A 26,619-nucleotide genomic window follows, 5' to 3' on the forward strand; every position below is an offset into this window, starting at 1 on the left:
TGCAGAAAAAATCTTTTGCAGGTGCTGGGAATGCAGCCTAGTTGTAGAGTACTTGCCTAGCATGCATGAAGCCTTGGGTTCAATTCTCAGCACCACATATAAAGAGGAAAAATCCATTGCATATCCTACAAAATTAAGAAAACAGAGAGAAGAGGTAGGTTGGGAGAGATGGGTGAGAATGTTGAAAGGGGTGACATTGATCAAGACATATTTTATTCATGAACCGCTTTACTGAATAGCAACTTCTTTGTACAACTAATTAAAGATAATATGAAAAAAGAAATATATCACATGTAGTCATGCTACATATAAGATTTATGAAGTACAGCTTATATATATACACTATAGTTCTCTCTATATTCATGTGCCATATATTCTACACATCACATGCCAATGCATGTATGCAAAGAATTAGCATATTGCAGTCTATTGCACTAAATTCCTTAAATCTAATGTCTTTGCCTTATATATGAATAACTATATCTTCAATTTGAATGCACTTGGTAGTATATCCAGGCTTCACATTTCTCTCTGCCCTTTGCTCTTCACTAGTCTCATGCTAGAGCAGATCAATTTAGTAGTTGGTATGGGATTTCAGGCAGCTTCTGACAGACATGTAGTTGGATTCAGTCTTTTTGAATGAAGCCCTTGATGGTCTGTGCTTGATGGTGTGCTTGGAGAATGTTGGCCCTGAAGAACCCTGGCATTCATGTGTATTTTACGCTACTCTTTTGGCAAAGTATCGGTGAGTATTGACTTTGTGTCCTCCATCACCTTCTTTCTATATTTGGAGATACTCTCACTTAGTCATACTTAATATTTTTGAAACATTTCCTCAAAGTAGAGCATGTTCTCAATGCTGAGATCAACCTGCTTGGCCACTTGTTTCATCCTTTTACATATTTTCTATTTCCACAAAACAACCATGCAAATTAAGTGTTGGTTACTCTCATTCTACAGACCAAAAAACTGAATTTTAGGTGAGAAAAATTAATGTACCATACCCACATGACTAAAATGGTGTCACTGATAGGATTAAAACCCACAATCAAAAGCCACTTAAGCTTCTTTACTCTATACCATACCTTAGGAGCCTGTATTCTTAGTTTGAATATAGGATTATGTAAGTATTTTTGATGTAAATAGACAGGTACAACTTTAGAGCATATATTATGAAATTACCTAAAGATCTATAGAAGGTTAGAGTAGATAAAAAACAATAGTCTCATAATTAAAAAACAAATTAATTCAATATCTATTGTCAATAACGCTAAATTTCCATATATCATAGTTTTATTTAATTAGAAGACATAGTATGTAAAATGATTATCTTCAGTGTCCTCAAATAGAGAAAATATTTTTTCTCATACACTTCATAGTGTATGAAGGATCAGATTCCATGTGGGAAATGACACTGCATTCTGAGTAGTGAGAACAGGCTGGGCTAGGACAGATCACTAAGCATCTTCAGAGATACTCACTTGAACCAATTTATAACACACATCTGCTCCCTTCTGAGATAATGCATTGATATCTCAGAGGACTCCTCTGCCTCCTTTCCCCTTGAAACTCTTCCTTTGTTTTTCTGACTTTTTAATGTCATTGTTGAAATGATGAGGTTAAGACAAGTACACAGTGAGTCTCAACTCATACACTTCCAAGATGTATGAATACTAGTGTTGTGATGTATTGTATTTTATAAAGTTCTTTTTCTAAAAACAAATGTATACCAGTCCTGGGTGTGAGTATTGGTATTATAATGTATGAGGATTATATATTTTTAATGAAACATCTGGGGCTTGAACTCAGGACCTGGATAATGTCCCTGAACTTTTGTGATCTCTACCACTTGACCCACAGCTCAATTTCAAGCATTTTTGGGGAGTAGGGGAGAGAAGTTAATTGGAAATTAGAGTCTTCATAGTTTCCTGCCTGGGCTGGCTTTGAACTGCAATCATCAAATCTCCTATCTAGCCAGGATAACAGAGGTGAGCCACCAGTGCCTGGCTGTATATGGTTCTTAATACTTTTAGTTTCAGTTTTCACATCATTAAACTGGGCATAAGAATAGATAGAAACTCATTAATTCACATAGGACATTAAATATTTATGAGCTTCATGCATTGCAATAGTTGAACAAAGGAATTTCCAGTGTCAATATAATGCTGCTGCAGTTGAAATCTTATACACTTTTGTGGAATGTAAATTAGTGCAACCACTATGGAAATCAGAATGGAGGTTCCTTAAGAAAAAACTACCTCTTAATTTTGCTGTAGTACTCTTGGACTCATACCTGAAGGAATTTATCAGCATACAACAGAGACCTGTATAGCAATGTTTAAAACAGCATTAATAGTAATCAAGCTATGGAATCAACATTTATCTAACTGACGAATGGATAAAGAAAATGTGGTGTGCATACAAAATGTAAATGGAGATAGATTATGATGTTATGTAAAATAAGCCAAATTTAGACAATTATCCTGCAAATACTCCTATATTAAAACTCCTAATTTTTACTCCTATATTAAACCTAAAAATAAGAGTAATTAGTAATAAGAAATTGTGAAAGATGTGTTGCTTATAGGGAAGCCAATGGGAAAGGAGCCAGTAATAAGGCATAAATATGGTTCAAGTACATTATAATGTGTATGAAAATAGCAATGATATCTATTAAAATTCAAAGGACTGGTGGTTCATAAAAAGTAACTTAAGTTGGAGTGAGTTTAATCAAAGTACACTACATACATGCATGTAAATATCACAATTCTTTTATCATTATAAAAATATTTTAACAAGCCACTTGTGCCTCACGTACTTAATCCTAGTTACTCAGGTGGTTGAGATCTGAGAATCAAGCCAGCTCAAGCGAGAAAGTTCATGAGACACTTATCTCCAATTAACCACCAAAAAGCTGAAAGTGGATCTTTGGTTCAAGTGGTAAAGTGCTAGCCTTGAGCAAAAAAGTGGAGGGACAGCTTCGAGTTCAAGTCCTAGTACTGGGTACAAAACAAACAATCAAGGAAAGAGTGACATTGGTTAAGAGGCATTGTATCCATATACTGCTGTTAAATGGCAGCTCCTTTGCAGACTAAAGATCATAAAATAGTAACAACAACAAAACCCCAAACCTCTCCATATGTAGTCACATTTTCAAGTACTTGAGGTTACAATTTCAGAATTCAGCCCACAATAATCTTGATGTATGACTTAGGTGTTCATTCCATGCTTAGGAATTATGATTGTGAGGTACTTATTACTGCATTTGCTCTAATCAAATCAGTATTGCTCAGTTTATGAGTTTAAAAGTTTTATTTTCATTATCATATGCTAATTATACATAGGAATTTCATTGTGATAGTTATATGTAAGTAACTTCTATGCAATGTTTATTATGCATTGAGATCATAACTCATGTCTGCTAACACTTTCAAAAATTCTACCTCCCCCTCATCACTTGCTCTTCTTCATATATGTAAGTAATGAGTTCATGATGTTTTTTACATTACGGTGTTGAGAAAGTGATACACTTCCAGTAGAAACATATGTCAAATTTTGAATTTGAAACTCTTCCCCTCCCCCCTTTTTTTGTCTTCCTTTCCCCTCCCTTCTTCACGTTCTTCCCCTCCCTTCTTCTCTCTTTTCCACACTTCTCCTTGGCTCTTTCTCTGAGCTTCATTTTCTCAAGGATAGTGCTCTGCCATGTGAGCTACAACCCCAATTCTGGCTTTTGGGTTGTCATCCTGATGAGGATGACTATGAACCATGATCCTCCTATCTCTGCCTCCTGAGTAGTAGGGTTACAGGTATGAGCCACCAGCACCCAACTTTCTTTTACTTTTCTTCTTTTCTTTCATTTTCACTTCTTTTCTTCTCTTTTCTATTTGTTTAAACAAGGACTACTGTGTAGCGTGAGATAATCCCAGATTTCCCCTTCTTCTTGGGTAAGCCTTTGGTTTACTGGGAACAACGCCATGCCCAGCTGAATTTGGGTAATTTCCAGGCCTAGTGATGTGTGGCGAGATAATCTGGATGCTCTCTCTTGATGTTGGGCAGTGGCAGAAGCCATCTCTCCCAGTTAGCACCACAGTAAGCACTTGGAAACAACTAATATTGGCCTCAGCTGCAATGTGAGTGGGGAAGAATGAGCACAAGGGATTTGTTGAGGAGAGTTAAATGTTTCTTAATCTCAAACTGTTCTTTGGTTCAGTCAGTGCTGCAGTGGTGAAGACTGGAATGGAGGAACTCACTTGATGAATATTTCATTTTTTTAGACATCCAAGAAGGCTGAACAATGAGCTCATCACTGTCTATTATTACTTTACATGTTTGAAAAAGTTAATTATTTTACATAAAATTGTCATGTAAAATGTCCCTGAGATCTCTGGGAACATCTCAAAAATGCATCAATCTATTATACTTAATCTCTTAATCATTATTTCAACATGAAACCATAACAAGCATCTTTACTCTGTAGATAATAGTGTTATTGGGAGGAGCTGTAAATTTTTAAGGGTTGTAGTCTTATGGGAGGCTTTTGCATCACTGGTAACTTTCCTGAAATGTAACTAGGTGGCCCATATGTCCTCTATGTGCCAGCAGTGGCTTGATCTGACACCACCAGAAACCACTAGTGAGCTTGCCACAGCCACAAGCAATGCCACCAGGTAGTCTTGGGCTGAAGTGCTAAAACAATTAGCTAAATTCATCTTTCTCTTTATGATCTAATCATTTCTCCAGGTACTTCATCATAGTATTATGAAGGTGAGTAATTTGTATTAGCACCCTAGGGAGAGTATATAGGTGACTAGAGAGAAGAATTAAAGTGTATTTTATTTCAGAAGAAAATATGTAACTATTTGGTCAAGAAGGCATCATTAGGGAAGGGCAATGGGTGGGACAGGAAGGCATCCACATATATATGGCTATGAGGAAAAACAAGGCAAAAATGTGTATTAAGAAAGGAGCAGTTAGATGTGATTGCAACTGTCTACAATCCCACCACTTGAGAAGCTGAGGAAAGAGGAGGATGAGTTTAAGATTAACTTTCAGTCCAGCAAGAGCAATAGTGCAAAACCTTGACTCAAAAAAAAAAAAAAAGGAGAAAACTGTGTGAAATACCTAGCAGGCTTCACAACAAACAAGGCTTCTTACTCAAGTACTTCAGCATGGCCCATAAAGAAATTCGACATAGTATGCCTACAGTAAGTGATTCATACAGAATCTATCAGAGGGCCTGGTTTATGGAAAAAGTACAGCAAACAAATTGACTAATGTTCACTGGTAACTACTGTTCACTGGTAACTACTGTGCAGCCCTAGCTACTTGGACACAGTTGGGAGCAAGCAACATTTTATGACAGTGAAAACTAAACTCCATTTTTATTTTTATCAGACATTAGGAGCTCTAGCCTATGAGAGTGTGAGTTTTACTATTATTTATTGAATTCCTAACACATTTAGTATGTTACTAGGCATTTTCAGATATAATTGTGCAATTAAAATTTATTGTGACTTCATGAGTAGTTACTCTTTCTTTCTTTCTTTCTTTCTTTCTTTCTTTCTTTCTTTCTTTCTTTCTTTCTTTCTTTCTTTGACAGTCCAGGGTCTTGGACTCGGGGCCTGAGCACTGTCCCTGGCTTCTTTTTTGCTCAAGGCTAGCACTCTGCCACTTGAGCCACAATGCCACTTCTGGTCATTTTCTATATATGTGGTGCTGGGGAATCGAACTTAGGACTTCACGTATATGAGGCAAGCACTCTTGCCACTAGGCCATATTCCCAGCCCTCTTCTTTATTTTTAATTCACGGAAATGGAAGCCCTGAGGGGACAATTGATAGACGAACATCCCATAGTTGCTAGCAGAGTCTATATTCTATATGAGCTCTTGCTGCCTTCTCTTCTAAATACTAAGGAAGTGGAAAATTTGCCTCCACGTAATGATGTTTAGCAGTTTTGTAGTTTCAGATTCTATATTTATTGATGCTTTCGTGGTTGAATTTTTATGTGAAGGAAAGTAAGGGTGATGCCAGATGTGGTAACACAGACTGTAATCCCAGATACTCAGGAGGCAGAGGCTGGATTGTTGTAAATTTCAGGCCAGTCTGGGTAAAGTTAGAGGTGAGACTCTAATTCAAAAGGAAAATAAAATCAAAGGGCTGGTGGCATAGGTCAAGTGGTAAGGTATTGCCATGTGGGTTTAGTGCCCATTATTGAAAACATAAAAATAATCAATTTGGCCTGTTTCTACTCCAGTCTCTTCATGAGCTGAAGGACTCCTGTTGATTATTGCTGGCAATCTGGGAAGTTTTGTACAAGATATGGAATTTGTCTAGGAAGACCAGGAATAGCCAATCTTTTGCTTTAATATACTAGCACAAATGCTGAAATGAATTGATATGCTCAATGCATCCATTTCTCTACTTACTTTATTAGTTTTCTGGAGCCACCCTAAGACATTGTCACTCATTTTTGGTTTTCAAACAACAGGAAATTATTCCCTTTAAGTTGTCAAGACTAGAAGTCTAAAATCAGAATAGTTAGGTTCACACTTCCTCTGAAAGCTCTAGATGACTCGTGCTTGCCTCTTCTAGTTCAGGTAGCTCCTGGTTTTCCTTGGCTTATGGAAACATAGAAGTAAATTGCCATAGCAGTGGAGATTCTCCTGTTGGTCCGTATTTCCACCTTTCTTCTCACAAAGCCACCACTTATTGACGTTGAGAGTCACCCTAGTTTTGTGAGGCAGTTATTTGTTTTTCAATAGCCACACTTGGGAATACATTCATGGGACTGTTTAGATAGTCCAGGTGAAACGGTAATAGAAATAGTGGCAGTGTCATCTCAGAAAACTCATTTATATATAAAATCTATTTTGATACCTGGAAGTTTACATAAAAAGGCTGATTTCTTCAAACTAATGTTTTCTGTAACTCAAGCACTCTTCTCTTGGCAAGAGCAAACTGAAGTTTATCCATAAAAGTAAAAGTGCTTAATGCTAAATTGTCTTCTAAGCTTAGATTTAGACTTTTAAAGAAAGTAACAGTGCTCAGGCCCTGAGTCCAAGGCCCAGGACTGGCAAAAAAAAAAAAAAAAGAAAGTAATACCCCAAAACCACATGGTCTTTCTAAATTTTTACTACCTTAATACTACAATTCTATAAACTCAGCAACTGTATCCTTTGCTCTCTCTTTTTTCTTGGTACTCAAGACTGTTGAAGTATATTTTACTTTGCACTTACACATTCTTAAATAAAAACTTAAGGTTAAAATGTGTGCAAAACTTTGTAAAATAATTCTGTCTTTTAATCTGCTCATAAGTAAGTCTATTATCCTAGAATTTTACATAAGAGGATAAATATCATGAATCAAACTGCCTTTAAAGTCAAGTGTCAGGCCCTGTGTATTGTTTCAATGACAATGAGACATTTCTTCAACCATCAGTGCTGACAGTCTAAAATTAGATACATGTTATGTAAAGAGAGGAAGATATTAAAATTTGAATTGATTGTGTAGGTTCCCTATCATTGTAGTTTTTTCTACACTAGTGAATGACATAACCTAAATTTTAAATGTGTATAATAGGTTGTCTTACATCAAACTTTTATTGAATAATTCCATCCCCTTACAGAAGAGAAAGATGTGGAAGAGGTAGAACCTGGGTACTGTGTATGTATGCCTGTGAATCAATGAAGACTAAAAGTAATGCTCCTTGTTGAGTTGGTTATTTTCATAAATACTAATCTTTGAGGTACAACAGTTCTATTAACTGGAGCATCACTGATTAGATCATATTTTTCAGGACATATAGTTATACTGGGGCAAACAGGTCAAAATTGAACTGTATAGTATTTGCATTTAGGTTCTAAAGAAAAGAAGGTGTGTTGGGTTTTTTTTGCCCCTCCCGGCTCGGACTCTTTCTTCTTCCTTTCCACCCTCCATATCGTCCTCTCCCCTAACCCTCAGCCTGCAGGTAAGTTAGAGTGGGACGTGGGGGTCGCTCCGACCTGACGTGTACTGGATCTGCCGTAGTTGTGTCCGCCTCCTTTCCCTGGACGCTGACGTACATATGCTACAGGGCTAGCTTCTTAGAGCGAACTGACTTTATTGAGAGAAGGACAAGGGGAGATGATTTCGAGGGAGGGGTTTGGCCAGGATGTCGATAGGCTGAAAGGTATCACCTGACCCCCAAGGGCTAACGTCACTCGAGCACGCCGGGCTGGCTAGAAGGTTGGGGGCTGTTTGCCCAACCGGTTCCTCTGGATTCCAATCCAGAGGGGGTAGAAGGGCTGCATTCCCCAGGGCTGGGGGAGGTGCATCAAGCCCCTTCCATCAAGGGGAAAATGGATCCCAACAAAGGTGTAGAGAAATCTATTCAATATAGTTTGTACAAATCTGTTTTCATTTGGGGAAAGGAATTCTGAAGTATCTCTAAAGCAGTTTTTACTCATCACTTGAAAGTCCTTCAAATAGAGAACTACTGGGAAACTATCATGGGGGTGCTACTAGAAAAGAAAAGCTCCCTCAGTTTTTGGAGGGAATAACTTTAAAAATGGCTAAGTTTACTTGGTGCACTTAAGAATTAAACATGTCAATTTTAACACTGTGTGACATCTGAAATAAACTTATGTAATGTTCCAGTAAAAAAAAAAAAAAAGAGTCACCCTATGACCAAATGGCTTCATCTTGAGATATTTAAGCAATTACATCTACAAAGATCCTATTTTGAAATAGAGTCACAGAAAACCTCCATGGAAATATATTTTGGGGTGACACTCTTCAATTTACTATACTTATTAGTGGAGCTGGTGATGCTTAAACTGTAAGAACATTATCATACAATACCCAGTGTACCAAAGTCAGTTACAGTGACAACAGGAGTAAAAGCATGAGGAAGGAAGACAAAAGAAAGAGGCATAATTTTGTAGGGTACATTGGAAATAACAACATCAAAGATAAACCATTTATATCCAATTCTTGCTCATTTCACTTAGTATCATCTTATGTAATCATATATACATTGCTATTGAGCTATTGTGCTCCTCTTCTTGGACTGTCCTAGACTCTGAGTATTGTACGTACATTTATTGAAACTAGGGAAGGGAAACACCAAAATGGAGAGCAAAGGGTAAAAGGTGAACCAATGCAACAGCAATACTTAAAGACAGTATGCTATAAACCAACTGTACAACTCGAGGAAGGATGGGGAGGGAACTGAGGCAGGAGAAAGGAGGGAGAAAAATAAAGGAGGAGGTAAAAAGTTTGATAACAAATGTACTCACTGCCTTATGTATGTAGCTGCAACCCCTCTGTATAGTACTTTGACAACTAAAAAAAGCCTCAAAATAAAAAAGACCATTATCATATCCAAATATCTGACATGCAAAATATATGGTATGTTACAAGAGAACTGTAAATTGTTTTTAGTGATGCCACTATAATTATATTTATTTTCTTTTACCAAGATGGGTCTCAATAGCCATATTGTCAAATATTTCAAATATATGACTATAAAAATAAACTTAAATGCATTCAAAAAGGTATGTTTTTTTTTTTTTCCTACCTAGTAGTTGGGAATTCTGTTGTGGAATTATAACTTCTAGAAGACTATAACTGGCAACTTTCCAGTGGGTATTTGCATGAGGATATTTATGTTGAACTAAATAGTGGCAAGGTGGTCTAAAAGGCAACAGTGGGATACAACTAATCGTCTCCAAAGTGTGGGCTCTTAGTCATCATGAGATTCTGCCTCTCAAATTAAACTTGATAATGGGAGATGGATGTATTGTTTGAAAAGAAAACAGTTTAAGTGACATGTGAATTCAGTGAAAACAATACCACATGAACAAAGTAGACTTTACTATTAACAGGGGTGAATACCAACAACTCACTGGAAGTATATTTGACAATCTATACTCAGGAGGTATTTGATAGCTTATTGTTTTGACCCTAGTAATTTCTTATTTGAGAAACTAATTGGGGAGATCATATTTGTCATTAAACTTTTCTACACAACGACATTCATTCATTCTGTGAATACTTTTGATCTGTAGTCAGACGCGTTATCCATTGCACCACTGGCCCGTGGTTCATTCCGTGAATACTTTTAACACAGAAATTAAATATGTGAATAATGGGATATTAGTAAATTACATTTGATCTCTCTCAATTACACATTATTAATGATGTGTAATCATAACATATGCTCCAAAATATATAATGCCAATAATGTGTGCTATAAATGTGTCTTCCTAGAAGTAAGCAATAAGACAAGGACCTTTGCATATTATCTACTTAAGAACTGACCACATGGAAAGAGTATGGCTCAAGTAGTTGAGTGCCAGCCTTTGGTGAAAAAGCCAAGCCAGAGCATGAGTTCAAGCCCCAGTACCAGCACCAATTATAAAAAGACCCATTGGAAGTATAGTAAGAGAAGATAGGCAGAAGGAAGGAGCATCTAAAAAGGTCCAACTAAACATGTTGCCTTTCCCCTAAATGTAACAAGCTTACTGAGGTATAAGCATCATTAGGAAAACCCACACCTTTCCCATATCACTCTTAATTATGGCTACAGTAATGACACAGTGTATTTTCCTCACTTCTGCAAATTTTCCTCATACACACCTTTTCCCAGCCTTTCAGTCCCTGAAATCCACTGTTTTCTGACTCTATAGTTTTTCCTTTCTGAACTTTTATATTAATGGAGTCTTACAGGATATACCTTCTTCAGAAGCCATTCTGAAGAAGCGATTGAACTGTATTGTTACATAAATCAGATTTCTTCCTTTTTGTTGCTCAGTTGTATTCCATGGGATGGAGCACTATGTGTTGTTTCTCATTAGCTGAAGGACATATAGGTTGTTTTCAGTGTGGGATGACTATGCCTACAACGACCAAATATGTTCACATAGACACACATGCTTTCTCTTTAGTAACTAACTAGGACTAACACTGCTAGGACATAGGGAAGAAGTGGACTGAGACTTGTAATAAGCTACTAAATAGGCATCTGGGATTACCTCCTCCTGGAATTTCTTGGAGACTGAGCAAAGTATACATCAGAGTTGTACCATTCAAGGGGTTGGGTGGTTATGTCACTGTATGAGGGCTGCTTTTAAGGTAGGAATTCTGCAGCACTTAGATTCTTCAGGTGCACACTGTGCAGAATCTACAAGCTAGAAAGAATCCTGGCTTAAGAGATGGAAGTTTTATGCTGGTTTACCTGTGGATATGTGATGCATGATGTTGGAGAATGTTCTAGGAATGAGAAAAAAAGCCATTTCTGATGATAACTTTTTGTAAAGCTTTTTCAGAAACATGAATTTACTTGTTTCAGGAACCTTATGTATATGGACATTCATATAAACATATTTTGTAAATAATCATATTGTGAGCAAAATTATTTATGAAGCACTTGCTGTCAGGAAACTATCATTATCTTAGCTTGCCTAGGTCTTATTCAGAGAGAGTGAAGCCACAACCACAGATAAACAGGAGAGGTAGTCTTAACAACTTAGCTACATATACTATGTTATACATGCTACTATACTATAATAACTTTATTACAGTATACCAAAAAATAATCCTATTATAAAGTAGGGATTATTAAATATGCTTATCATAAATAAATAAAAGAAAATCCAGGAAAATGCTGTCTTTGCAGGAGAGATTGATTTTTGCTCACAGGTAGTCATTACCACACTGTTGAACATCAAAAGCACGTACACCCTGCTCTGCCCCAGCATCCACCCATTCTGGACCCCCCAGGTGGTCTGGAATTCTCCCCAGCTCAGTCTCTGAACCCCTGCTCAGTCTCTGAACCCCTCCAAACCTCACTTTGCCTCTACCAATCACATTAAGTCCAAATTAAGAAATTCCTTTAGGTAGAACTTTTGCAGAGTTGGAGCCAAAATAAAAATTAATGGATTCCAGCCAAGACAAAAGACTTCTAGATAGATGCTTTGCCTTTTTGATTCATTGAGCTCATGAAGTTTTTATTTTCTCAATTTTTTCTTTGTGAAAATCTCTCTGTTCTACCAATGTTTCCCAAAATTAATTTTGACCTTCTGGCAACATTTTTATTTCACATGCCCTAGTAGATTCTCTTTGTTCAACAACTTCTACCATATATTTATTATTCCTTTTAGGAAATAGCATTATCTTGCTCAATATAAGTATGCATTACATGCTCAATTACCACATGCACTAAACACAGGGAAGAGTGGGCACAAAGAATATAAGGCTGTTTCCAGCACAGCAGGCTAGATCTCAGGGCTGACCCTGGATTAATAACTGCTTACTACAGTGAGGGGATAATCCAGTCTGGAGGTTCTGCCTTTATTATAAGCTTGGTGAAAAAGCTACCCCATCTGCAAGCTCCTTTTCACAGATCTACAAAATAAGGTAATAACTTTGAGGGGTTTGTAAAAACTTAGGAAGATATTTCTCGACTGAATGGAAAGTTCTGACACAGAACAAATGTATGTAACACATTTGGGGTGTAGTTTTATGAAAGTATCTCAATGATTACTTGAAACATAACACTCACATGTAGTCAGAATCATGCATGAGTCCCTCATCAAGAAAATTTCTCTGCTGCAAGTGGTGCTTTAAGATCATCCTTCTCTTCCTAGACATTAGCTAAATTAGCTCTGATTTGTATGTGCCTTTGCTCAAATGTGTTCTCTCTATAGTCACTTTGAAATAACCTTGGACACTAGGAGGGACAGAATTGTTTGAATAACTTCTTTAAGTAAAGGGTCTGAAAAACTACCCCCAAAGAACAACAGAACCACCTCAGGACCGATCACCCACAAGGCAACAATATCCTGATCAGGGATGGCAATAGTTACAACCTCTCCAGAACCCCTCTAGCAACAAGTAGTAAGATAATGATTAACCAGGTACACCTGTGAGTAGGCTGTTTAATAATTATGCATACCTCTCTGTCCGGCCCCTTGTTCTTTATGTATAAAATCTAAAGCATATGACTGTACCCCAAAGACAGCTGAAAATGGATTCAAGTGCTATATTCCATGGCAAATTGATGTCATACAATAAATCTCTATTCTCTACCCTTTCTCAGTATCTTTGACATAAAGGGACAAGAAGTAGAACCTCAAATATGGAACTCCTGGAGGTTGGACATGAGGCCTAAAAACTCATTCTGATAACTCACACACATTGGGGATACATTACCCTGAATGAGAAATTTTGGTTTTTGTTTTGTTTTGTTTTCCTGGAAATTGTCCCTGAACGTGCTACGTGGGATGCCCTTACCCTTGAAATCTTGATCCAATTGAATTATCTCAAGGAGAAAACATATGTTACTCTTTTATCCAGCCCTTGCCCTTTGCAGGTCCCATTATCCCTCCTGCCCCAAGTACCTTTGATGAGCACACAAAGAACATTCTAAGATGACCCCATGTATTTCATTTAAGTCTTAAGATTACTGCTAATTGCCATCAGGAATGGCTATGTGTTACATGGCTGAAGTATCATAAGTACCTTCAATGTTGCCTGACACATAGCAGTTCTCAAGTCATGTTTGTTGGGTGGATAAATGAATGGGTGGTGGTTATTAGTTCTCTTTGACCCACAACCAGGAGACAGGTCATAAGAGTAACTTAGTCAGAAAGGTAATTTGAGATAAACTCCAAGGAGGCCCTCAACCTCTGGCTGAATAATTGTATTTTATTTTATTCTCAGTGTGAATGATTAAAGTGCATATATAGACATTTCCATTGATTATATCCTTTTTGAAATGTGCCGGGGAACTTTTGTTGCTTTAAGGTTTGTTAGATTTGTGTTGTTTCTATCTGTCTTGGGTTAAATAATTATACGAAGGCATGTTTACATGTATAATCAGTACTTAGCCCTTGAAGACCCTCAGGAAAAAAATGTTGTGAATATTCACTGACCAATTTTCTACCTATAATTGATCACATGCACTAATGAATCTCAGGGTTTTGTTCAATTCCTAGCAATTCCTTTAGTCAGTCCATTATCAGATTCACACACACACACACACACACACACACACACACACACACGTGTAGGTACATGCATTATATATATATGAGCACACAAATATATATGTATATATGAACACACAGAGAATGAGTCAAATAATATAGCAACAGCCCTCACATCAGCTGTTGTTGGTGATTCCCTGAGGATGGTGAAAACATACATGAGTTTCCCTTTACTTTCCATCTTACACTGGAAAGTTGTTCTGAGAGCATATTTTATCATATTAGAAGTCCTTTTGTTGACTCCTTTAAAATTATTATTTTCTCCTCCCCACCTCTTTCTACTGGCATTCCCTGAGTCTTACTTCAACCACAGAAATGCCAATGTTCCATTTTGAGCATTCTCATGAGAAAAAAATCACTAGTTTTCACTCAATCCAGCAGAGTGGAAGTTTAACCACAACTGAGGTTGATGGGCAGTACCAATATGAGAAGGTGAGACCTAGGAATCTGAGAGAAGTCATTAGAAAGGGAGGGAGTCAGTGCATTTCTAGTGACGATGGAGCAGTGTGTGTGTGTGTGTGTGTGTGTGTGTGTGTGTGTGTGTGCATGTGTGTGTGTGAATCTATGCAGAGGCCAAAGAGGGCAGAGAAGAATGAACTGAGACAAAGTCTGAGAGAGTCTTGGACTGAATGCATGGATCTGGGCTAAGTAGGATGATGTTGACAAGTTGAAGTACACAGGCTTTTATTATGGAGGAAAGGAAGGCACTTGGTAGAGTTTTTGAACTTGAGAATGACATTATGTAAATTTGCTTTACATCACTGTTAGGTTGAGGGTGGATGGTTGGAGAATGGTGATATCACACAGGCCAAGGTTACTTACTAAATGATCCATACAAGACTTCATGGTGATTCCAGCAACATGGTATGTGAGAAGTGGAAAATTGTTGCCAAAATTTCAAAGGTTATACTAAGAGGCAGAGTGACTATAGCACTGAGGTTATGTTTTTTGTTTTTTTTTTTCTAGAAGATGGGTGTCCTTGGCACTCTGAGATGTTGCCTGTTGCCTAGGGGATGAGTAGAAAAGAAGCAGGATAAATATTACACTCATTCCTGAGAAAGAGGCAGTGCCACAATTGTCCTAATTTCAGACAAGAATTCATGGTAATTCCCTTGATTAACTTATTCCTGGTCTCTATCACAGAAAAGAATCTGACCCTGAATAATATGACTTAATGAGGGCAGCTTAACTGTGGATAAAGGGAATATATATTTATTTTATACTTAGTCTCAAATATTATGCATAATTACATTGAAAGGATACTAGCTAGATCAGTTATAAACCACTACAAGTGTCACTGGATAAACACACAGAATGTACATTAAATCCAGGGGAATAGAAGATTGCATCCGTTTCTCATTAGGGTAGGGAAATGTAAGGTACATTTGAACTTTGAATTCAATCAGTGTACAGCCTGGTGATTATAAAGGCCTGCATCAGAATGGGGGACACTAGAGTGGGGGCTGGAGGGCTCTCTATAACTCATTCATTTTCAAGGTGCCCTTGGACCCCTGACCTCACTGGAGGGGAAATTATGGAGCAGCAGTTGGAATCCTACAAGCATTAGAAAACCATGGAGGGAATGAAATACATTCCCATGATTAAAGCAGAGAGCTGAAACTTAGCTCCTCTCAATTAAATCTCTTACACTTGAGACCTCCTTATTAATAGACAGCCCAACCATTGACACACAATGGAAAGAGGAAAGAAAAGGAATGTAAGAGTTTTGAAAATTGAAGAGATTTTGCCTTAGGTACAACTGGGAAAGAAACTAAGATTGAACACTTACTTCTTATCAAGGATTTGCATACATTATTACATTCATATCAAAACTTGTTATTTGTAGGTAAAGCAACAGAAGCTGGGAAACACGGGGTAATTTCTTCCAAAGCATGGATTCTATGGAGCCCCATGTTAGTCCCTCTTCATCATTTCTCCTCTGTGGGGTGAACTTGCAGTTTGACATCATATAATACTTTGATGGCAGAACCTGTTCTTGTGCTTTTACTCTATATTAATACCAGTTTCTTAGCTACCTAGACACAATGTTTGAGGAGTTCTTATGTGGATCTAGATCACCAGTTCGAAAGTCCCTTAAGTGACTAGTGAAAGAGGCGAGGGTACCAAATAGTGAACTTCTTCACATTTTTCATTTACTGTTTTGTGTTGCAAACCTGAAACACTAGAATTAGTTGATTATTTTCCACTGAGTATGCAGAAAAAAGTGCTTCTTTTTCCAGGCTCTTTCTTTTCCCTTAAATCACTTTGGTCATACACAATAATATCCTTCAGGGATTGCCTTAGGCAAAGTTGTGAAATTTGCCCTCAGTTCCCAGAATGTCCCCTTGCTGTCCTGTCCCTCATGGGATCAAGCTTATATCCAGTTCCAGGGCTGGTGAAATCTCTCTCCTACGAATTCAAAAGAAAAGTACAACTGATCATATGCATGAAAAAATGCCCCTATGTCTGCTTTCTAATTCAAAGGGCAGATCAAATGTGCTTATATCTCCTGTGTATTACAAACACAAGAAAATATTTTAATGAAAGTTCTGAGGTGAGGCATAGCCAAAGTTTCAAATTGATGGAGATTGGTTTGTAGGATATTAAAAAAAAAAAAAAATAGGCCTCACTTTATCATTGCTTCTTTAGTTTTATTCAGTTAAGTCTTAATTCTTACTTTATTAGTTTTTACATTTTAAAAAGATGTTCCACGGGCTGGGGATATGGCCTAGTGGCAAGAGAGCTTGCCTCGTATACATGAGGCCCTGGGTTCGATTCCCCAGCACCACATATACAGAAAACGGCCAGAAGTGGCGCTGTGGCTCAAGTGGCAGAGTGCTAGCCTTGAGCAAAAGGAAGCCAGGGACAGTGCTCAGGCCCTGAGTCCAAGGCCCAGGACTGGCAAAAAAAGAAAAAGAAGAAAAAAAAAAAAGATGTTCCACAACCTTTTAGACCAATGACTGAATGCATGTTTTGTGAGACCAAAGTGACTCCACTTTGGAAAAGAAGCAGCCATATTAGAGTTAGAGTTGACTCTGAGAAGTTAAAAATACAACTACTGGAAAAAAAAACAGACCCAGTAACCGAACAAACAATAGATAGGGCCAAGCTGCAAACAACAGATAGGCAAGCTGACCTAGCCAGGAAGAAAACATTGCGGTTTTGAAATGTGCAGATGGCCCCTAACCAACCAGGTTTGAACATATCAGGCATTACTCAAGGTCGACCAATAGGATGGCTGTCAACATGGAAAGTTCTCAAAGTTGTTTGTTCACCTGTATAAAAAGTGTGCAATCCCCTTCCTCAGGGCCCTCATCTCTCAGCTGCATCTGGTGAGCACGTTGGCCTGAATGCGCATTACTAATAAATGGCACCTTTGCTTTTGCACTGATCTCAGTCTTGGTGGTCTTTGGGGTCTCTGGATTCTGGCAATACAGTTTCTGATATGTTTCCTAGACCCCATCAAATGATTGTTAATTAGCTACTTATCCAGTAAAAACTTGTCCAAGAAGCCCAGTCAAAGCAGAGAAAAAGCCTGAGCTCCAAGGTTAAGGTAGCTATGGAAAGCCAAATAATGCTCCCTCTATGTCTGCATAGGACTTGTGAATGCTTCACTCCACAGCACAAAAGACACTTGGATGAGATGTGATTACATTAAAAGTCTTGAGATGAGAAGAAAATCCTAAATTGACCCATACCAGAATCCTTAAAAGGAGGAGGCAGAATGGTAGAGGGAGGATTAAAGATGTTACACTAGCTGCTGCCTTCAATATTGGAGGAACATCTATGAACTAAGGTATAAGAGCATCCCCTAGAATAGGCTGAAAGGTAAAGAAACATGGTTTCCTTATAGCCCCCACAGGAAGGAATGGGATTCTGTTAATACTTTGATGGTAGTACTTTGAACACCTTGAATTATTTGTTATAGAAATAATAAGTAGCAAATTCAGAGGCCAACCAAGACTTTCAGTGCCAGGAATGGTTATTTTTTGAGATATTATGACAGCATAGTTGCAGTGGTGGGAAGAAACTACTATTAAGGTTCTGCTAGAAAATGCTTCAGGAAAATGAGATAAAATGCCTATGGTATCTTCCAGTACCTCAAAGGCTTTGAAAGCAGAAATGGCAGCAGTAAACAAGCCACATTTCTTAAAGTAAATATTACTGTTTTACTAAGTACCCTTGGTTAAGATCATAAATTGCTGTGTGACACCATGCCTGCTCTTTCTTCTCTTGTCCTTTTGAAGACAGGTCCAATAGAACATAAAACCGGGAAGCTTGAAGCTAAACATTAACTGGATGGACCTGGAGGCTGAGCAATGATTTCTTTCTGTTGTCAAGTCATAGCCATCACAAGGGAAACATTAACCTGGGGCAAAATGGGTCCTACCTTTAAAGAAAAGAATGATCTATTTCTGAAAAACAGAATGTTCTGTCTGCTACATGTCAGGTTTTATTAGGCTTATAATGAGTGAAAAAAGCAATTATACATTAAAAATAATGGAACTATTATTTATAGTGAAAAACTTAAAACTTTGACCTGTGCCCTTGACTCTAACTTCTTTGTCTTCTTTTCTACCTTCAAGAGGTTGAGAGAGACCATCTCAATCTCTTCCACCTGTAGGAGGTGGCTGTCTCTCAGGCATGTAGTGTAGGCAGCAATGCAGGTTTGAATGCAGAAAAGACAAATCTATGTTGAGATGTAAAATGTTTTGTAGGGGAAATTTTACAAAACATAGCAAAAGGGAGATGCTTAAGTGTCATGAGAGATGCTTCTACTGTAGTAAAAATAATTTGAATGCAATTTGAGAGCCCCCATTCCAGAAGACCATATGGACACAGTCATGTACAGAAAATGAGTTTATTTTCAGCCCTTCTGACAAGGCCACTTGTCTCATGGGAGAGGGAGAAATGGTGTCTGTGCTAGTTCAGGGGAATCCTTATAAAGGTGAGACTAGAGGCAGGAGGTCCTCCACCTGGCAGCTGGTCACTGAAGACAGAGCATAGGCAAGGCTGAGTTTAGGTCTGGGTGGAGGGTGGTAATGTGGGCTGATCCTGGAGAAATAAGCAGGATCCCTGGGGAGAGTTGTCTTTTCTTTTGTAAAGGGCAGGGTTAGAGTTCAAGTATAGGTACAGAGCATTCTGCTGATGCAGCTGGAGGCTAGAAATATTTGCTGAGGGCCTAGGAAGGAGACTGTAAATCCCCAAATGGGAGAAGAAATACTAACACGATCCATGAAGACTTTTTTAACTACAGATAACATGCACAGTTGTGTCCTAGGCTCTCAGGTCAAATCCTTGTACCTACTACTGTTTTCCTGCATACATCTACTCCAGCAGAAATCCCCTACCACTGCACCTTCTTGGTGTACCTATATAGAAATAGAACTGTTAGTGTCTAGACTCTTGGGACCCACTGTGCTGCATGTCCTGTCTATGTCTTTGTTTAATCATTACCCACACAGCAGCATAACTACTTGGTGAGCAAAACTCCCACCAAAGCACTTGATCACTTCTTTCCTATAACAATGATACTGAATAGAAATTTTTAATTTCACAGAGTTCATCATGAATCTACAGATTCCTGAACTTTCCTGCATGCTGATAAGCAGATATTACAGGCTCCACAAAGAAAGTATGATAGCCTAACTTTGCATATTACCTGAGCAGTGGGGAAGAATCTGGTCATAACCATTACTGCTCATGAGAAACTTGCCTTCGTACCTTCTCCTACTACCTTTGATAAACTTTATCTAATAGTTTACAATTACATAAAACTCATGAGGATAGACCTTATCAGATCTGTTGTGATTATAGTAACAACCCCCTCTTGGATATTTTACAATTGGAAAGCCTGGAAAGCAAGTCAAACAGAAAATAAATAACTTGTTCAAGTTTATTCAAAGAGATGGTGGTGAGCAATTGCTATAAAATTAGGTATATAAGATATCTGAAAAATGACAATTACTAAAACAGGGCTGGAGGTATAGTTCAAATGATAGAGTGCTAACCTAGGTAGCACAAGAATCTGTGCTTAAACTCTCTCTACTATCTCTTTCTCTTACACATACACATAAACACACACACACACACACACACACACACACACACACAGTAGGCTCAACTTGCTTTTTCCCTCTAGCCCTATTCCTAGATTTAATCACCAGCAACAACATTTTGTTGTTATAAAATATCAAGATTTTGCAAGACACATAGCCTTACAGGAGTGTTATTGAAAGAATTGGCCACAGGAAATCCAAATCAGTAGGAATGATCTCTCACTCTATTATCCCTGCAGAATCTCTAAGTAATAACAAATGATCAGGGTGGTAGTGTGAAAACAAACAAGCACATTTTTGAAACAATCTCTACTGGACTCTAAGTTACACTCTTACCTCTTGGTAAAATAATCCTAAAGTTCCTATAGATATGGATCAAGTGACTTATGTGCATTTCTAGCTGTAAAAACAGATGGTACAGGAAAGCATGGAACAGGAATGAGCTTCACATGCTTACTTTTCTCCATCCACAAAGTTACCCTGCTGTTACCAACTCTCTTATAAGTTGATTATCTCAGATATTTTGTAGTGAAAGCTGATAACACAATGACATTATGATAATTATTCTAGAGAACAAGAAGTTGTAGCTATGCTTACTAATTGATATTTTCTTGTCAGAGATTAAAAAATTTGTATCAAAATGTAGGAACTTTCTACCTTAATGAAATATTTTAGGAGGCCAATGGTGTAGTATATAATATTTCTTCTACATAACAGAAAGGCATACAGTGCTTAGTGGCTATCTTTATATATGGGAGCCAATATGATTATCATCTGGGTTTATTATTGCAGACCATTTACTGAATGACCTGGAAACTTGATTGCTTGGAGAAGACCCCAGAATGGCAGATGTTTAGTAATTGAGCCACGCTGTCCTGCAAGCAGTTCTACTAACATGAATTTATTGTCCAGCAGATCAATGGTTCTTAAGTTGTCTGGAGCAGAGATGGAAACTATTTGATGCCTTTGTTGAGCCCCTATAGGTAGATTTTGAAGCAAAACCCTGTCATCCCTTGGGAACAACTAATTTTCTTTTGAGGTAAGTTTTTGGTCTTCCCTTGGCCCTTAGTAGAGATTAGATGCTTACCTATGGGCTGCCAAGTTACCATGGAATCTAAGCTTCTCATAATGAAAAAAATCATAAAATGAGTATTAGAAGAGCAAAAAGATTTTATGCTGGGCATGCATAAGAGAACTCTACAATTGCACTGAAATAGTACATCACCCGTTAAGGCTTATTTAGGCACTAAAGGCATAAGTAAATCACACAATGAACTAGCCTAAGTATCATGATCCCCACATGGCTGCCATCTTTTACCCAGAATGCACCTGTGCTTTATGGGACATGTTCTACATTCAGGTGACAGAAGAAATGAAAATTGAGGCCTTGTTTACAAATGGTTCTTCAGGGTATGCAGGTAGCAACAGGAAGTGGGCAGATGTAGCACTACAGTTATATTCTGGGACGCTCATGGAAGAGGGGTGACCAGAAATCCTCCTTGTGAACAGAGTGCTGATCAGTGCCCAGGAGAGCTCACTCTTATTGGCAGCGCATGTAATTATGTACTAGCTCATGGGCTGTAGCCAGTAGATGAATTAGGGACCTTGAAGAAACATGACTATAAAGTTAGGGATTAAGAGGTCTGGGGAGGAGTAAGTGGAAAGAACTCTCTGGATGAGGAAAAGCTGAAGGTATTTAGGTCACATGGAAATAATTACCAAAGGGCTAATTTAGCAGAGAAATACAACAGTCAAGTCAACAGGATGACCTGTTTTATGGATACTGGTCAGCCACTTTCCCCTCTATTTGTTGTCATCACCCGATATGCTCATTAACCACACAGACATAGTGGTAGAGGATGAAAGTTATCCATGTATATAGCAACATGCAAACCAAGGCTAATAGCCACAGATACTTCAGAGTGTAAATTCTGCTAGCAACAAAGACTATCTATCATTTAGTACTTAGTACTATTCTGTAGATTGATCATCTGGTACTTAGTGACTACAACAGCTCACTGTACCACCTCCAACAAGATGAAGGGAAACATTGGTTCTTTTATTTTTTCATGCACTTTTTTCTGATTACTTATTTATTGTCAAGTTCTTATAAATGTGATGTACAGAGAAGTTACAGTTAAATAAATCAGATACATAAATCATTTGTTTTTGAGCAGTGGCACCGGTTTTGTTCTGCATGGGACATTGCCTATGCCTTTTTGCAAAGCATTGTTCACAGTGATCTGGTGGTTCTCATTATTAACTTTATTTTGCAAACAAGAAACGGAGTCACAGAAAGGATTAGATAGCTGCTCTTGCTACCTGGATACTAATAGCACTATTTTGCTTTCATTTCAGCTTTCCTTAATCTTTCTCTTCATATAATAATATGTGCTTGCATCATTGACTATTTATATTATGTTTAAAATAATTAAACATAATCTTCCCTCATATCCTCATTTTTTTCAGAATTTTTAAGTCATTCACAGGGATTCCATAAAATTGTTGTAAGGATGATTGAAGGAACCTCTAGTTCAAAAACAAGTTGGAGGTTTTATTACAGAAACAGGATATCGACATGTAAACCAAGATCATGAAAGTAGTTAGCTTTTCATGGAGTCTCATGGTTAAAGTCACTGGCTATGATCCCTCAGTGCTATTTTCAACAACATGGACCTTGTTTCCCTGTACAGTATAGACCTTGTGGATAGTTTATTATCTGGTTCTTAATCACCTCTTCTTCTGTTAGCTTTGAAGGAAATGCAGGCTTTCCTTCATCTATTTTCCTTTCTAATCATTAAAAATATTTGACCTCCCATATTTCATATTTATACCAATTTTCAGGTTTAAGAAAAATCCCATTATCTTTAAAGTACTTGTACAAGGAAGCTGCCATTCAACAAAGCAGTATGTGCATACAGTGCATTTCATCAATGTCATCCCTTTCAACATTCTCACTCAACCCTCCCGACTTACTCCTTCTCTCCCTTTTTTAATTTTGTGTAAGAGGTATGGAGATTTTTTGCCAATTAACAAAGCAGTTTATGGGGCTGGGGATAAGGCCTAGTGGCAAGAGTGCTTGCCTTGTATACATGAAGCCCTGGGTTTAATTCCCCAACACCACATATACAGAAAACGTCCAGAAGTGGCGCTGTGGCTCAAGTGGCAGAGTGCTAGCCTTGAGCAAAAAGAAGCCAGAGACAGTACTCAGGCCTTGATTTCAAGCCCCAGGAGTGGAAAAAAAAAAAGAAAAAGGAAAGAAAGCAGTTTATGTACACAGTGCATCTTGATGCATGCCACCCCCTTCAAAATTTTCACTCCCCTTTGACCTAACCCTTCCTTTATTTTTCTTACTTGTGTGGTATACACAATGAATTATTGACTGCTTTTCCCCCCAATTCCATCACAAATAATATTTTGTTTTCCATTTTTTAAATTTTTCACATTATTTCTTGTATGACAGTGTTTGCTTTTAGAAGCACAACTAGAAGAAATGACTGCAGTCATGATGGAAAGTGTGTCTTCTTCCCGTTTCTCATGGGAAGACTTGCAAGAACTCCTCATTAAAACCTGAGAAGGGATTTCCAATTTGATGCAGAAAGTGTGCTTGTGCACTCGGGTGCACACGTGACATGGGGTGTTTTGAGAACTGAAAGGCATATGTGCAATGCACTCTGGACAGGACCCAATTCAGAGTAAGCGCTTCCCAGGGGTGGAATCCTGTGTTCTTGGGCAGGAGAGATCCACTTGTTTCTTCCTTTGTAATCTGCAGTCACAAATGATTGCGTGAAAGACACAAAGCGCCTGGAATACAGTTTGAAATATATATATATATATATATATATATATATATATATATATATATATATATATATATATATATATCACCAGTATTCAGCAGTACTACATTTCTTTCAAGAGCTGCTGAGAATATTTATGAAAAGATTTTGTTGTTTTTAATTGATATTAGAATTGTGCAGATTTATAGAATAATATGATAGTTGGATACCTTTATTTACCGTACAATGTTCAAATCAGATAGAGCATATCAATCTCTTTTATAATTTCTCTGTGGTGAAAACATTCAAAATTCTTTCTTCTACTATTTTTGGAATTTTTGATCTATTAATTTTATTGACAGTCATTCTACTGCAATAGAACAGCAGAACTTTTCTGTCTTACGTAACTGCAAGCTCAGGTCTATCGACCAATCTTTAATTACCCTTTCCTTCCTCCTACTCTTTTTTGAATATGGAAACCAGAATATTTTTAACTTTTATTAATTCCATGTACAGGTGAGGTCAAGGGCATTTATCTATGTTTAGATTATTTCCCTTAACATAAAGAATTCCAATACCATTAATGTTGTTGCTAATGATAAGATTTTATTTATTTTATGGTTTATGTTCCATTGTATATATGTGCCACAGTTTCTTTTTTTTTTGGGGGGGGGGACATGGGAGGTCTGCATGTCGAGATTGAAACTCAAGACTGCAGCCAAGTTTCTTATTTATTTATTTATTTATTAATTGAACACAAGTTTTTTGACAAGGTGTTGTGCAAAAAGGGTACAATTACATAGTAGGGCAGTGTGTACATTTTTTGTGATATCTTACGCCCTGTTTTTCTATCTCTTCTCTAGGTCAGGTAGACATATATACAATATACAATGTATCAAGAACATATACAGTAGCCACGTGGCCACGCCCAAGGAAGTTCGCCTAGGGCTTTAAATGTAATGTCGATATTAGACCATATGTCGACAGTAGTCTTATATGAACGTACATACCTTGCTTTTGAGCTACTGTATTCCCCTGAGAGGTCAATTTTTGACCTTTATATGTTGAGTAATTGTTTGGTTTTAGTTACATACAGTTGGGTCGCTGCCCCAATCCTGTGGGAAATACCATTTGACAAGCAGTTTTTGGTTTTACAGACCTGGTCTCTACTGTCTCTCCGTCTCCCTTTGTTAACAGTCATATATCAGGGAGATCATGCCCCTTTGTTTTCTGTGTTCTAGGCTTGTCTCGCTCAACATTATTTGTTCGAGTTCTGACCATTTCCCTGCGAATAACAATATTTCACCATTTCTAATCGCTATGTAGTATTCCATTGTGTATAAGTACCATATTTTTTGGATCCATTCGTCTGTGGAGGGACATCTGGGTTGTTTCCATATTTTGGCTATTGTGAATTGTGCCGCGATAAACATGGAAGGACAAATGTCTTTTTGATATCTTGGGGTTTGCTGTTTAGGATAGATGCGTAGGAGTGGTCATAGGGTAGGTCTATATTGAGCTTTTTGGGAAACCTCCATGCTGTTCTCCAAAGTGGTTGTACTAATTTGCACTCCCACCAACAATGGAGAAGGGTTCCTCTTTCCCACACCCCCTCCAGCATTTGTTGTTGCCTGAGTTCAGAGTATAGGCCATTCTAACTGGAGTGAGGTGGTATCTCAGGGTTGTTTTTATTTGCATTTCCTTTACTACCAGGGATGTTGAACATTTCCTCATATATTTCTTTGCCATTTTTAGCTCTTCTCTTGTGAAGTCTCTCTTTAGCTCTTTTGCCCATTTCCTAATTGGTTTATTGGGCTTGGAGGGGCTTAGTTTTTTGAGTTTTCTGTAGATGACAGACATTAGGCCTTTGTCTGTTGCTTTGCTGGTGAAGATCCTTTCCCAGATGGTTGCCTGTCTTTCTATTTTGGTGGCTATGTCCTTAGCTGTGCAGAAACTTTTTAATTTGTAGTAGTCCCATTTGTCGAGTCTTTCCCCTATTTGTTGTGCCCCTGGTACTATATTCAGGAAGTTCCTTCCTGTGCCTATAAGTTCTAGCGTCTTTCCTACTCTGTCCTTCAGTAGTTTCAAGGATTCAGGTCTGATATTGAGGTCCTTGATCCATTTTGAGTTGATCTTGGTGCATGGTGATAGGCTTGGGTCTACTTTGAGTTTTCTGCATATGGCTGCCCGGTTCTCCCAGCACCAGTAGTTGAAGAGGCTATGTTTATTCCATTGTATGTCTTTAGCTCCTTTGTCGAATATCAGTTGGCTGTAAGAGTGCCATTTTATTTCTGGGTCTTCAATTCTAATCCATTGGTTTTCTGATCTGTTTTTATACCAATACCATGCTGTTTTTGTTATGATGGCCTTGTAGTAGAGCTTGAAGTCTGGTATTGTGATACCTCCTGCACTGCTTTTTTTGCCTAGATTTGCTTTGGCTATTCTAGGTTTTTTGCTGTTCCATATGAATTTATGGATTGGTTTCTCTATTTCAGTGAAGAATGTGGCTGGGATTTTGATAGGGATTGCATTGAATTTAGATAACAATTTGGGCAATATGGCCATTTTCACTATATTGATTCTGCCTACCCATGAGCATGGGAGGTTTTTCCATCTCCTTGTGTCTTCTTTGATTTCCCTTATTAGATTTTTATAGTTTTCATTAAATAGGACTGTCACGTCCTTGGTTAAGTTGATCCCTAGGTACTTTATTCTTTTTTTGGCTACTGTAAATGGAATTGTTTCCATAATTT

The 26,619-nt window shown here is 37.8% G+C and overlaps 1 long non-coding RNA gene across 1 annotated transcript; it reads right to left on the reverse strand.

Annotated features, from left to right (window-relative positions):
- On the reverse strand, positions 1–23,250 carry LOC125338841. The gene is made up of 3 exons (XR_007208371.1): positions 23,207–23,250; positions 7,955–7,961; positions 1–85 (listed from the first exon to the last, which is right to left on the reverse strand). It is a non-coding gene; the product is annotated as an uncharacterized LOC125338841 (long non-coding RNA).
- Between the last annotated feature and the right edge of the window lie 3,369 nt (positions 23,251–26,619).

Source organism: Perognathus longimembris, chromosome 20 (genome assembly GCF_023159225.1).
Source record: "Perognathus longimembris pacificus isolate PPM17 chromosome 20, ASM2315922v1, whole genome shotgun sequence".
Lineage (NCBI taxonomy): Eukaryota > Metazoa > Chordata > Mammalia > Rodentia > Heteromyidae > Perognathus > Perognathus longimembris.